We start from the raw sequence: 14,558 nt of genomic DNA on the forward strand, positions 1-14,558 counted from the left end.
AATAAAATTTTATAAGCACAATTCCTAATGGGAAAAAAAGGGAAAATGTAGGCACCAAATAGCATAATCTCATTTATAGCAAAAACAAGTAGGAAAGAGAAATTAGTGTTCTCTCTCTCTCTCTTACACACACACACACACACACGCACACGCACACGCACATGCAATAGTTGGGATTTTGTTTTTACGAAGCCAGAGAGAGCAGCCTCTTTCAGGGTACCTTGGTTCACTGTCCGCTACCCCATGTTCACAACCACCTGTAACTCCAGTCCCAGGTGATCCAGGGGCCTCTGTGAGCAACCAGCACACAGGTGGCACAAAGACTTACATGCAGACCACCCATACCCATAAAATAAAATAAATACATTTTAATTGAGATTTTAAAGCAAAATTAATTTGTTAGGTCTAATATATAGACTTCCATATGGGTTCTTTGTTTTTAAAATATTTTTTGTTTATTTGTTTGCTTTGTTTTGGTTTGATTTTTTAAGACAGAGTTTCTTTGTGTAGCCCTAGCTATCCTGGAATTCACTTTGTAGACCAGGAGGGCTTTGAACTCAGAGATCTGCCTGGCTCTGCCTCCCAAGTGCTGGGATAAAGGTGTGCATCACCATGTACAGCTTTAAAAAAAAACATTTATTTTGTTCTGTTTGTAGCTTCTTACATAGCCTCTTAGATCAATGAACTTCTTTCAAATTAAATGAACACATAGATTTTTAAATGAGAGTTTTCTTCTTCCTACTTTGAAGGACAGGATGAGAAAGGTGAGCCTCACAGCAAGTCTCTAAGGGAGCCCCAGCAACAAGAAGTCCTGTGAATTTTTCTAGCAGTGTGCAGCAGCTTGAGGTGGGGACAACAGGAAGAAAATGGTAGCATTAATCAAAAATAGGACATTAGTTAATCCGAAGCAAAATATTAGCACGGCAGATGCTCCAGAAGAAAGCAACACCAGGGGTGTTTGGGACCAGAAGGAAAGTGGGCAGATCCAATGCTCGGGCATACAAAATGGGCAGAAACTGGAGGCTGGCCTGAAGGAAGGGAACAAAGTGGTGGGTGCCCTCAAAGGAAAGCAGCTTAGTTAAGGTGACAATTTGCTTAAACTTGTAATTTGATTATGGCTTTGTGTAGTGTGTATAATGATACTTTGGTTGTTGTTTTGAGACAGGGTTTCTCTATGTAGTCCTGGAACTAACTATGTAGACCAGGCTGGCCTTGAACTCACAGAAATCCTCTTGACCCTGCCTCCGGAAGTCTGGGAATAAAGACATGATGCAACCACGCCCAGCTGGTGATACTATTGATCTCACGAAGGGTAATTTTTGTTTCCTGGAGTATATATATGTATCTTTTTTATGCATGTGGCATAATTTTATTAGTCACTTCTTATTTTACTTTTTATTTTTATTTTATTTAAAACAGATTTGTTCCATTTTTAGGACAAGGAAAACAAAAATATAAAATAAGTCATAAGAAATATGATCTCAAGTCGTTTTGAACTTACACAAATGCTCACAAACACATATGGAAGGCTTCAACATGTCTTCTGTAAGTTCTGCTGCAGAGAAAGCAATGTTCACAAACATACAACTCTAAGAGGATTACTGAGTTCATGCTCTTATGTCACTCGTACATATATGCTCACTCACCTTGAATGTGATCACTGCCATTACATACATTGTTTCCCTTAACTTTATTTTTACGGTAAGCCAATGTCTGTGATGCAGCCATCAGAAGCTTCGCAGTAAATTACACAGGGTTGTAGTCCAGTTTGGACTCTAGGTTCTTAGAATCAGTCGCTTTTCTGACTGCTTTTGTGAAACCTTCCTGAACTACAAAGTTACGGTGGGCACGAATTGCAAATATACCAGCTTCGGTACAAACATCCCACAGGTCTGCTTCCCTAAAGCTATCTGAAAGGCTAACAGTCACTTCATAATCTATTTCACCATGTCTGTAATAGGACCTGTGTGGAGTTTCAATAGACCTAACTGAGCTTGATGATTTGGTAAATCTACATATTTTTCTAATATTCCTGGATGCAACAAAGCTAGATGCAGTGTATCTGGTTAGTTTGGAGTCATGATCATTTTAACTCTGTGCAGAATATCGAATCCATCCTTTTGATTTAATAAGTCCATTAAAGTTCTCTGAATTTCGCTGTCAGCTGATGTATCATCCGAAAGCCAATGGCCGCCAATGGCATCTGTTTCATCCATTAAGAAAACGCATGGCTGGTGGTCCCTGGCATAATTAAACATTTCTCTAATCAAACAAGCACTTTCACCAAGATACTTGTCTATAATAGAAATAGTTACAACCTTTAAGAAGTTGCAGTTGAGCTGGCTGGCAACTGCTCATGCCAAGAGTGATTTCCCAGTGCCTGGTGGTCCATATGGCAAACAGTCTTTTGGAGTATTATTCCGACATACTTGGATAACTCTGGGCTTGTAAGAGGCGATTCTATTACTTCTCCTAATTGTTAGGGTCCGAGAGAAGCCCCCAAAGAAGACCAACAGCCACGTACGCAATAACAAGAGTGCTTTATTAATTCCAATGTTGGGGTGGCGCTTGGCGACCCCCAAAGAAGTCACAAGCTCCTTTTAAGCAGAGTTAGGGAAATTCCAGAGAGAAGGGATTAATCTGGGATTGATTGGTGGAGGAAAGATTAGTACGGGGGCTGATTGGCGGGAGGTCCTAGTGTTAGGGACCTTCCAGCAGCGGGGTAGGGAAAGCTATCTTTAGCCTGCAGAAGTCTGGGGCGGGGGCATCTGCTGAGCTAGCAGAGGGGCTTTGGGGTCTGCCGAGCTAACAGAAGGGTTGGTGGGGGTGCTTGCTGATGGTCACCTATAAGTTGTGGTTTTCATGAGACCTGCTTACTCAGCTTTGATCCATTCTAGTGAAGTCAAACTAAGGTCTGGTCTCTGCTGCCCCCTGCCCCAGCCTTTTCCCTAATTTCCAATTCTGTTCTGACAGTCCTTCAATCTCAGAATAAGAAACGTTTCCAGGTGTAACATGAGGGCTGGCTTGTTGGGGTTTCTGTCCCGCCCAGTACCCCAACAAGCCAGTAAATCCCAGAAAAATCACACACAGGACTCCATAAGGTTATAAACTGATTGGCCCATTAGGTCAGGCTACTTATTAGTTCTTATGACTTATCTTAACCCATTATTTTGATCTATGTTAGCCACATGGGCTCAGTACCTTTCTCAGCTGGACAGGTTACATGCTGCCTCTTCGGTGGTCTGCACAAGAATGGCAGAGGGAGTTTCCTCCTCCCTAGTCTTATCCTATTCTCATTGCCCCACCTCTACTTCCTGTCTGGTTGACCCGCCTGTACTTCCTGCCTGGCCAATCAGCGTTTTATTAAAATACATGGTTGACAGAATACAGATAATTCTCTCGCACCATTTCCCTCTTTTTTTTTTTTTAAACAAAGGAAAATACCCATAGTCCATTTGTTGGGAATGTGGGTGTAGTATTTCAGGCTACTTCCTGCTGGTTGGGGGCGCTGACAATCTTATGGGGACCTAAAGAAAATTTAGAGTTATAAGCAAGTCCTGACTGAAGTATCCTGTGAGTCTTGATCATCTCAGGCAGCAGTCTTGAACCTGTTCTGGATGAAGAACTCAGACATCTGGGCCATCTATTCCTGTCGGAGATTTTTCAGGTGGCCTCCCTTGGTCAAAGGTGATTTTTCTTAACTCTGAATAAATCCAGAACCTCTCGTTTTCTGTGGAAACAAAAGCAGAATCTCTTCTCCAAAGTAGCATACCTTTTGACTTCAATTTTGAAGCCAAGGTATTTTCAAAATGCCTATCTAGTGTGTTAAAAATGTATGCAGGCTAAAGGTTAAAGTTCTTAAAAGTAAAAAAGAAAAAGGGAGTAGTTGGGTGTGGTGGTACACACCTTTAATCCCAATGCCTGGGAGGCAGAGGCAGACAGATCTCTGAGTTCAAGGTGTGGTAGCATGCACCTTTAATCCCAGCACTGGGGAGGCAGAGACAGAGGGATCTCTGTGAGTTCAAGAACAGCCTGGTCTACGGAGTTATTCCAGGACAAAGATATACAGAGAACCTGTCTCAAAAAGTAAAAGTAAAAATAAAAGAAATAGAGGTTAAAATAAAGATGGAAAATACACAGAGAATCTTAATACTGTATGCTATTATGCTCTCTTTGAATTTTTTGAATTCTGAGGAAGGAGCAACAGCTGCTAAAAGACTTTTGTTTATAAATGCTGCTAAACTAACCCAAGATAGATATGTTAAAAATACCTTGACTTCAGAATTTGGATCTAAGGATACGATACTTTGGAAAGGAGGTTCTTCTTTTGTTTTCACAGAGAATGAGATCCTGTGGATTGCTTCTATCCCAATATGGTATGATAGACCATGCCCTCCTGAAAGATTGCTGTGAACACCCTCAAAAAATTCATTCAACTGCCAACTGAGATGAACCTGGCAGACAGGTTATACCATGAAAGACCTGATTAACAGCACCCCTATACAGCAGGAAGAAGTTTGGAGAGAAATAACTACGTCCATATTCCCAAATATTGTTTATAAATGTTCTTTTACATTTAAAGGGGAATATGATATAGATATGAATAATTTGCATTAGTATGGATTTTAGGTCAATTTTGTTATATGTATATGTATTTCTGATCTTGATTGAGGTATTGTGATTGTGTAGCTCATTTAAAAATGCAATGTATAATTAAAAATATAGGTTGTTAATGGATAATCATTGATAATAATCAAGCTTGTAGTCATGTTAGATTTTCTAGGTATAGAGATACAATTTAGTTAGATAGGCATTCTTCATAGCTTTCAAAGACTACAGAATATGGCATTTTCAATGTTTTAATAACTTAGGACTTTACATGGCAATGGGACATGTCTGCTCCTGGCAGCACCAATCTACTTCAAGAGGAAGATTGGCATCGAAGAGACTCCTTATGGAGTTGGTTAGCCATTTGGGCAAGAAACTGCTCTTGCCTGGACTGTTGTATAAACTGGACACAGAGAACCCGCAGAGAGAGGATTGCTGAACTTGCCTAAAGGTGAGATGATCTTTTGGGGTTCCTGAGTCATGAAAGAGTCTGCGAGACATTCTGCAGGACACAGCAGATAGTAACTGAACTGCCTTTGAAATTTCCTGCTTCATGAAAATGTCTCTGGATATTATGGGCCTGTAGGGTGAAGATGGATGCCCCAACGGTACAGAGGAACTTTGGGTGACTGTCCAGGCAGCAAGATGTCTCTGTCATTTCTAGAGTTTTGGAAGTTGCTTACTTCTTGTTTACTTAAGTAATATTCTATTCTTCTGGAGTCTTTGATGGAGTTGAAGAATGGTTGGTTATAGTTACAGTTTTCCTTAATGATGAAAAAAGATAAAATAGATATAAATATTGTAACTATAATTCTTGCTTGATAACTGTTTTGTTATATGTAATTTTACTATGTTAAAATGAAAGCCTTTCTTTTTTGTTTAAACAAAAAAAGGGGAAATGATGGAGGAGGGTTATTTGTCTATTGTGTTATTTTCATTGGTTAATAAAGAGACTGCCTTGGCCCTTTGATAGGACAGAAAATTAGGTAGGCAGAGTAAACAGAACAGAATGCTGGGAAGAGGGCAGTGAGGCAGATGCCATGGAACCAGCCACAAGGTCAGACATGCTGAATCTTTTCCGGTAAGCCACCACCTCGTGGTGCTACACAGATTATTAGAAATGGATTAATCAAGATGTGAGAGTTAGCCAGTAACTAACTCTCTAGAGATAATGGGCCAGGCAGTGTTTAAATGAATACAATTTGTGTGTTGTTATTTCTGGGGCTAAGTTAGCTGTGCAGGAACCGGGCGGGATGAAAAGCAGGCCTGCCCGCAGCTCCGAGCCCTCACTACATCCAGGATCCTCATGAGGCATGTTGTAAACTAGATCTCTCTTGGCAAATACCTCATGATGGGTAGTGTGGTCACATCCAAAACAGCTCTCGTTCCTGGCTTCGGCTTACTTCTATCAAGCTGCCGGTGACAACCTATAGCATACCTTGGCCCGTTTGTTGCTTTAACAATGAGTTGTTCTTCTGTTGACTGTTGAAGCAATTCACCCACAATCTGCCCAACACTTTGTAGTGGCTTCAGATCTTTGTCAGACTTTTCATACTGCTTTGTAAGTTCTAAACTTTCCCTTAGTTCCTTAAGGTGGCAGTCACTCTCCTAGCCTTCTAGTCCCTTCTTGAAGTAGTCCTGAAGTACCTTACCTCTAGGGTCCTCTATGAGGAGAAGCCATTGCTCCTCTTGCTTTTTTATTTTTGAAACGGGGTCTCCCACTGAACCTGGAGCTCGTGGTTTTGGCCAAGCTGGGTGGCCACTTCTTGTACTAGGGTTACAGACATGCATGACCATGCTCAGATTTTGCATGAGGGAGGTGGATGCAAACCTAGGTACTCATGTTTGTGCATCAGGTACTTGCCCCACAGATCCATCTCCCCAGCCCCTTCTCTCATACATCTTTAAACACTTTTGCCCACTTTCCAGAATTTTTCAAGTGTTTTAATTATATTAATTTCCAAGTATGGGGGCATGTTTTTTATTTTTTTATTTTTTAGATTTTATGTGTAAGGGTGTTTTGTCTGTAAGTGTGTCTGTGTACCGTGTGCAGGTCTGGTGACCAGGGAGGCCAGAAGAGGGCAGTAGATCTCTGGGACTGGAGTTAAAGTCAGTTGTGAGCTCCCACGCAGTTACTGGAAATCAAAACCAGGTCCTCTAGAAGGTCAGCCAGAGCTCTTAACTACTGAGTCACCTCTCCAACCCCCTTCCAAGTCATTTTATAGACTCATTACCAACCCGTGATGTTTATAATAGCAAAACTGTAGAAGCAAACTGAATTGACCACAACGAAAGCTCACAAAATTCATTTATGTTGGATAAAAAATAATTTAATTGAAGGATCCTGCTTTTTTTTTTTTTTTAAAAAAAAACAACTACAGAGAATATATCTAAAAGATATTTGCTGATTTTGTTTTCTTTTCTGACTAGATGGCTCTACAATGATTTTTAAAAAACTTTTTACCTTCTACATCTTCTAATTTTCTATTTTATGCATGCATTACTTTCATAGCAAAAATGAAGAAAAGGGTAATCATTTTTAGAGATGCAGAGTCTTCTGGAATTAAACTTCTCATCTATCAGCTATTGCTTCTTTTGCTTGTTTAACAATATTTTCAATAATCTTTAATTAATTAATTGGTTGAAATTTAGTCTTCTCAAGTAAGATTTTGGTTTTTGTCCTAGTTTCATTTTTTTCACTTCTGGGTAGGAAGCTTGGAGCCAAAAGATCCTAGGAAATTGCCCTACCAAACTACCCCTGCCCAGAACGGATTGTACAGCTGAGGTGTGACTCAGTGACAGCGTATCTGCTTGGCAGGAGTCAGTCTCTGGACCTCATCTACAACACTGTGGAACCCAGAGTAATTTCTGTGCATGCTTGATGGCTTTCATGTGACTAGATTTTCTTTTCTTTTCTAATTTTTAAAATTTATTTTTTAAATATTTATTTATTTATTATGTATACAATATTCTTTCTGCGTGTATGCCTGCAGGCCAGAAGAAGGCACCAGACCTCATTACAGATGGTTGTGAGCCACCATGTGGTTGCCGGGAAGTGAACTCAGGACCTCTGGAAGAGCAGGCAATGCTCTTAACCACTGAGCCATCTCTCCAGCCCTAAAATTCTTCTTCTCTCATATATTACATCTCTACCTCAGTTTCCCTTACCTCCTTTTTTCCCAGTCCCTTCCTCCAACCTTCCCATTCCCCCAGATCCACTCCTCCATTTCCCATCAGAAAAGACCAGTCCTTCCAGGAATATCAACCAAACACGTCATAACAGGTTACAGCAAGACTAGGCACCTCCCCTCATACCAAGGCTATATGAGGCCGCCCAGTAGGAGGAAAAGGGTTCCAAAAGCAGGCAAAAGAGTCAGAGATACCCCCACCTCTACTGTTAGGAGTTCCACAAGAAGATCAAGCTACACGGCCATAACATATATGCAGAGGACCTAACTCAGACCCATACAGTCTCCCTGATTGTCACTTCAGTTTCTGTGAGTCCTGCTTAGCTGAGTTCTTGTGGTGTCCTCTACCCCTCTGGCTCCTGCAATCCTTCCTCCACCTCTTCTGCAGAATTCCCCAAGCTCCACCTAATGTTCAGCTGTGGATCTCTGCATCTGCTCTTATCAGTTGCTGGATGAAACCTCTCTGATGATGATTGTGTTAGACTCCAGTCTACTCATGTAGCAGGATCTTTTCACTGACTTCTTCTTCTTCTTCTTCTTCTTCTTCTTCTTCTTCTTCTTCTTCTTCTTCTTCTTCTTCTTCTTCTTCTTCTTCTTCTTCTTCTCCTCCTCCTCCTCCTCCTCCTCCTCCTCCTCCTCCTCCTCCTCCTCCTCCTCTTCCTTCTCCTTCTCCCTTCTCCTTCTCCCTTCTCCTCTCCTTCTCCTCCTTTTTTTTTTTTCTTTTTGCCAGTCATGTCTGTTGTCTGTTTCTATCCTGGGTCTCTGTTTATCCAACCTCCTTCCTATGCCTGCCCATTAAGGCAGTATTAGGCTTGGGCTCCCTCTTGTGGCAAGGGTCTCAAGGTAAACCAGTCATTTGTTGGTCACTCCCACAATTTCTGGGCCTCCTCTGGCTACTTTTCATTTCAAGTTTGTGAATACATACACTTAAAGTGGTGAGATAAAAGTCCTTATCCTTTCAATCCCGAGATCCCCACCTTCCAAGCAGTGAAGCAAGCACTCGATCTTGGTAATGTCTGCTTGGAGGACTGCCATCCTCCCACTAAGTCCTTTGGTACATACCCAATGTACGTGAGCAGAAACAAGTAAGTCTTTGATGGGGAGTACAGCTCTGAGTGGTGACCTTCATGTGGTCCCTAGTGTGTGTGATCAGGTCATCAAAGCCATGTAAACCAAGGAGGGGCACGGTCGGGAAATGAATGTATCTGTGATCTGAGGGTTTCAAGGGATTAGTAACCCTTTCAAGCCACACTCTGTTTGCGCTCTCCGAAGTAAAACTGATGCAAGGTGGCACGGCTCAGCACAGATGTTAAGACATGGCTAGGATAATAGAAGAGGATTGCAGCTAGGCATCTTAGCGTCGGACACAGCATTTATTCTTAAGCATTCAGGAATCATGTCCACTTACCGTGATGGAAAAGCGAGGCTCACAGAAGTTAGAGAATTTCCGGAGGCTATACAACTGGTGGGTGACTGAGCTGTCATGAGAACTGAGGTCTGCCGGGCAGAAGTTGGTGTGGGTTTTTTTGTACGTACTTTCAGCCGCCTTATGGGAAGACAATTTAATGAGCATCACAGCAGTGACGCTCTCTGCCAGGCATACTTCTGACTTTGAACGGTTTAGTTTCAGTCTCACTGAAAGGCTCCCCTTGTCCCCATTCTAACTAGTAATGGCACGTATCAAGCCCCCTGTGTGCACGGGACGCTGGAAGTACTCGGTTACGCATTGACTCTAATGTATTCCTCCTAAGGTCTATATGCTAGTTGTTATATACCCATTTGCAAATGAAGAAATGACAGTTTCAGGAAGTTTCTGCCTAAATCCATAAATATTCATTCAGATCCATAGGTCCTAGATTTGGCTCCTTTCTCCACCAAAGAAAGATAGCAATGCTTTTTGTTACTGTCAAAAAATACCTGAGATAATAAGTTTGTGCAAATAAAAAGTTTGGTTTGGGTTACAGCGTTGAAGGTCTTAGTTCATGTTTGCGTGGCTCTGGTACCACAGAGCTGTGCTAATACAGTTACATATTGGTGGGTGGTTGGCAGAGGAGCTCTGTCCACTGCCTGGCAGAGCGGGTAGGTAGTTAATGTTAGTTGTCTTCCTCTCTTACTCTGCACCCTTTTTTTTCTTTTTTTTGGGGGGGACAGGATCTCTCATTGACCTGGAACTACAAACTCAGCTAGACAGACTGGCCAGCGAGCTCCTCCTGGCACGGGTGTGATGGGTGGATACCACCACCCTAGGCTTTTGATGTGGGTCTAGGGGTTTGAATCAGGGCCTTGTGCTTATGCAGGAAGCAGTGCATCCACTGAGTCATTGAGCTCTATTTATCTTTATTACTAATGACGTTCTAGTATGACTCTAAAGTATTGATATAAGGGCCAGGTAGAGGAGACGGCTCAGAAGATCCAGCACTTGCCATGAGAAGCCCGAAGACCAAAGTTCAATGCCCAGCACAGATGTGAAAGTCACTGGGTGTGGTGGCCATCCTAGCACTCAGGAGGAGACGGGATCCTCTGGAACAAGCCAGCCAGCCTGACTAATCAGAAACTCCAGGTTCAGTGAATGGCACTGCCTTCATAGATAAAGTGGTGTAAAGTCAAGCAACACGTTCACTGTAGACCTCTGGCGTCCACATCCGCACACACGCCACCTCACATACAATCACACATCCTCACATGCACTACACCACGTACACAAGCAACAAAAAGAATGATTTCTTAGATTTTTTTTATTGAATTCCATTTTAGAATTATGAAGTCCAATTTCTTAGAAACTCAATATAGACGAGAACTGTGATTCAGAAATTGAGAACTTGGTTTGGCTTTGACTGTCATATCCAAAGCTTTGCAACTATCTAGGTTTTGGTTGTTGTTTATGTGTGGTTTTTCTGCGGGGCGGGGGTACTTTTTTTTCTTTTTCTTTTCATTTTGAGACATTGTCTCTGTATGTAGTCCTGACTGTTCTGGAACTCACAGAGACTCACCTGCCTCTGCCTCGAGAGTGCTGGGGTCACGGGCGTCACCACCATGCCCAGATAATTGTCTGCACTATTTGAAATCGTAGTCCAAATGAACCTTTTCTCCCTGTAAGCTGCTACTGTCAGGCATTTGTTACAGTGACAGGAAAATGAACTGAAGCCGTATTCATCCAATACTCACCCGCAGGCAAGTGGGGGGGCCCTTCACACCCACTGCAGAGGAGAAAAGGACTTAACTTCCTTTAAAGAAGCAAGCTAATTATATGGATGCATGCTGGAAATGACAGAAGTCCTTGCAGTTGTCCCCAAGGTGACCTTGAAGGACAGCGGTGAAAGTCCTTCTCATGGGCTGATTGATGGAAGCGGTCCTTTGTATGGAGCGGAGACGTGACCCGAGGATAGAATAGACTCTATCCTCTATACACTGTTCATCAGTGTAGGTGATTTGACTGATGGTTGGGGATATGGAAGAGAAGGTATTGAAAGGCTGGGGATGAAGAGCTCTCGTGGACATGAAGCATGAACACCGTTGTGGCTCACGGCTTTGATTCCAGAAAGCTTCCACCACAAAAGCAGAATGAAATGATTCAGCAGACAATGCCAATGATGAGATGACATTAGTCAGCCATGGTCGTGGATCACAAAGGGCTGGCACGCCGTCACTGAGTGAAATGACCAGCATAGCAGACATGGAGGCTCTCTAGGAGCCCAGGGGCACAAACTAATACCTAAGCTGATTATATTTCATCCTCAACCGCTTAGCAGTTCCTGGCTAAAGGAAACTAGCATAGTTTGCCAAAGTGTGTCTTTAAAATTCCACTCAGAAGTGATGCCCTGTAGTATTGTCTTCTGTGTGCTGTGGTGGCAGGGTCACAGGGACATGGCCACCCAAACCCGATGTGTTCTAGAGGATAGACAGAGAGCTTTGGGGTCTGCCTGTGGATGTCAGTCTTGCTTTCGCCAGCTATTCCTTGATCTACCTCATTTCTCCCTTTTAAAATAAATCGGTCTTATTTTCCTGTGTCATTGCATATTGGAAGCATGATACTTTAAAATATTGCATTTATTTATTTAGTTATCATGTGGTATGTGTGAGGGTGTGTGATATGTGTTAGAGTGTGTGGTATGTGTGTGTTAGAGTGTGTGGTATGTGTGTGATTGTGCATGTGCGTGCGCGCGTGCGCACACACACACACACACACACACATGTATGGGCACACACACGCATAGGCCAGAGATCAGAATCAAATATCTTCCCCAATTACCTTTTATTTTTTCATTGACACAGAGTCTCTCACGGAATCTGAGGCTCTCTGAGTTAGCTAGCCTGGCTATTCAGTGACCACTAGGGCTCCTCCTCCTCTCTCAGCTTCCTCAACACTGGGCTTACTGAGACACACTACTGCTCCTGGCTTTCTTCGCGAATTCTGGGGATCCAAACTCGGGTCTCCATGCTTGTGCAAACTCTACCAACTGAGCCAAAACCCTAACCCCATTCACCAAGACTTTTTAAATGCCAGATGTAGAGGTGTTCGAAACATTTAGAACTGAGTAGAGGAGAGGTGAGGACTCTTTTCTTTGCGCTGTCCTGGTAGTCAGGTACGGGTCTTTAAATTGCCCTTTTTACTATGAAAATGGTCTATGCAAATGGGCATGAGAGCACACAAAGGGCTCTGTGGGCTGCAGGAACCCCAAAGAGGTCAAATGCGTGATTGAAGTGGGTATGCATAGAACACTGAGACACCAAAGCTTGCATCACATAGATCTTCAGGGATGGTCAGCAGCTGCAATTTTACTTCCTTTTTTTTCCTCAAAAGAATCACTATTTGAAGAAAATTTAGAATGAACACACGAACAAAGATTGAACATAACTTCATCTTAATTTATGAAACTGGCAAATGCTGGGACCTTTGTGACTAACTTGCCAGATTTATCAATACAGGTAACAACTCATCAGCTGTTCTGGATAGACCCTCTCATCATGAGCTAATGCCATAGACTCTGTCCACCTTTGGGCTCCTGACTGACAAGGAAGCAAGAAAAAAGAGGGGGTGTTAGAAGAGGATCCTTTTGCACTTAGGGGGTTAAGGCAAGTTATCTTTTAGTTACCTTGCATTGACCACTAGTCCTTCACGGTGTTCCCTTTATTTTCATGGTCTGTGTGGCCCCTAGTCCTCAAGAACAAAGGGACAGAAGGGATGGCAGAGATCCTTGGACAGCCAATGAACACGATAAAGATGGCCCTCTGGGAGATCACTTTGGTGAATAAGTTCAACTTTCTTCCAGAGTATAGGGAATCTATAGACCTGGGAAACCCGGGGGCAAACCCTCATTTACATTGAGTGGCACTCTCCTATCACAGGGCTTTATACATGCTAGGGTCCTAGAGCAAAGCTCACAGCACCAGTCTTAGTTACCATGTGTGCAGCAGGGGAGGCTTCTAGCAGGAAGCCGCCGTGGGCCACCCTAGAGAAAAATCAGGCATCCGGTCTTAGAGACAGCTTTTAGATAAGGTCAGTGATCCAGGCCCAGGGACATTCTCCAGACAGGGGCAGGTAGAGAGCAGAAGTCTTCCTGGGGAGGGAGTTCCTCATGTGGTTGAGCTTTTGAAGCTTTTATGCAACATCTGATCAGCAGGGCCTCCCAACAGGCCTTTGCTTGTATCAAGCCTCAGTCAGTAACAACACAGTGACAAGCCTGCATTCGATGGGTGGATCATCCTTGCCCTTGGACGGCTGACTTGGTCTTGAGGCGCCCTCCAGAAACTCTGAAGAGACAGTCCTCCTCCTGTTAGCCTTTTTCTCTTTCCACAAACTCAAGACGCCTCATAGGATTGGTCTTTCAGTATTGAAGCTCTGCCTTTAGCTTCCACACACATCTTTACTGGACATGTGTGTGTTCCACGACTTCCCCTAGCACACATGGCAATATTAAATATGTCTTATTTTGCCTCTTTGCAAGTTCATTTTCCACTGTGAATTTTCATTTTAGAAGGTCATTTATGTCCAAGGTCTAGAATTTTGTGTACTCAACAAAGCATACTATTCAGACGCTTGCAAAAATGTCTTCTGTACAGCAGACTTCCTGAAAAGATCTTCTATAATTTGTCATATATGAAATTATAAATTAAGTTGTAGGGCTCTAATTTCTTGAGAGATCTCATTGGAATGCAGGATGCAATCTTAGTTCTTTTGCCTAGTCTAAGCATCCCAAATAGCCCTTCCTCAAAGGCCATTTTTATATTTAAAAACAGGTTTTCTTCCTTTTTTGAAAAAGGTTTGAGTTTAATTTTTAAAACTGTTTTCTTAAGTTCCTTAGACCACATTGATTACATATATAACAGTCTTCCTTATGGTATATTCATACATATATCATATATTTCCTGTTCCACTCAGGCTGACACCCTTCCTCTTCCCACCAAGTCCCATTTCTGTTGTCATCTCTTATTGTGTGTGACTCAATGGGCTTCACTATGGTTGCTTACAGGAGCACGGACACCTTACACCACTGAAGAAAACGCTTCTTGTTCCCCCAGCGACTACACAGAGCTGCTGTGAGTACGGGCACCCACAAGTCACTCTCTCTCAGCACTTGACAGACCATGAACCTCTGAAGTTAGCGCTGCCCACTGCAGGAGAGTGAAGACTCTTTCCCAAGTTGCATTGATGACAGTACCAGTCTCTGGGCATCAACATAGTATTTCAAAGTGAGCTTGACGGCCATGCAGCAGAGGAGGGGCAGTGGCTTCCGCACTAGGCTTTGTGACCTCCCCAGCTAT

The 14,558-nt window shown here is 42.8% G+C and overlaps 1 pseudogene; it reads right to left on the reverse strand.

The window, feature by feature from the left end:
• Window positions 1-1,746: 1,746 nt before the first annotated feature.
• On the reverse strand, window positions 1,747-6,405 carry LOC125417578 (26S proteasome regulatory subunit 10B pseudogene; annotated as a pseudogene).
• Window positions 6,406-14,558: the final 8,153 nt, after the last annotated feature.

The sequence above is a fragment of the Myodes glareolus genome, chromosome 14 (assembly GCF_982192425.1).
Source record: "Myodes glareolus chromosome 14, mMyoGla1.1, whole genome shotgun sequence".
NCBI lineage: Eukaryota > Metazoa > Chordata > Mammalia > Rodentia > Cricetidae > Myodes > Myodes glareolus.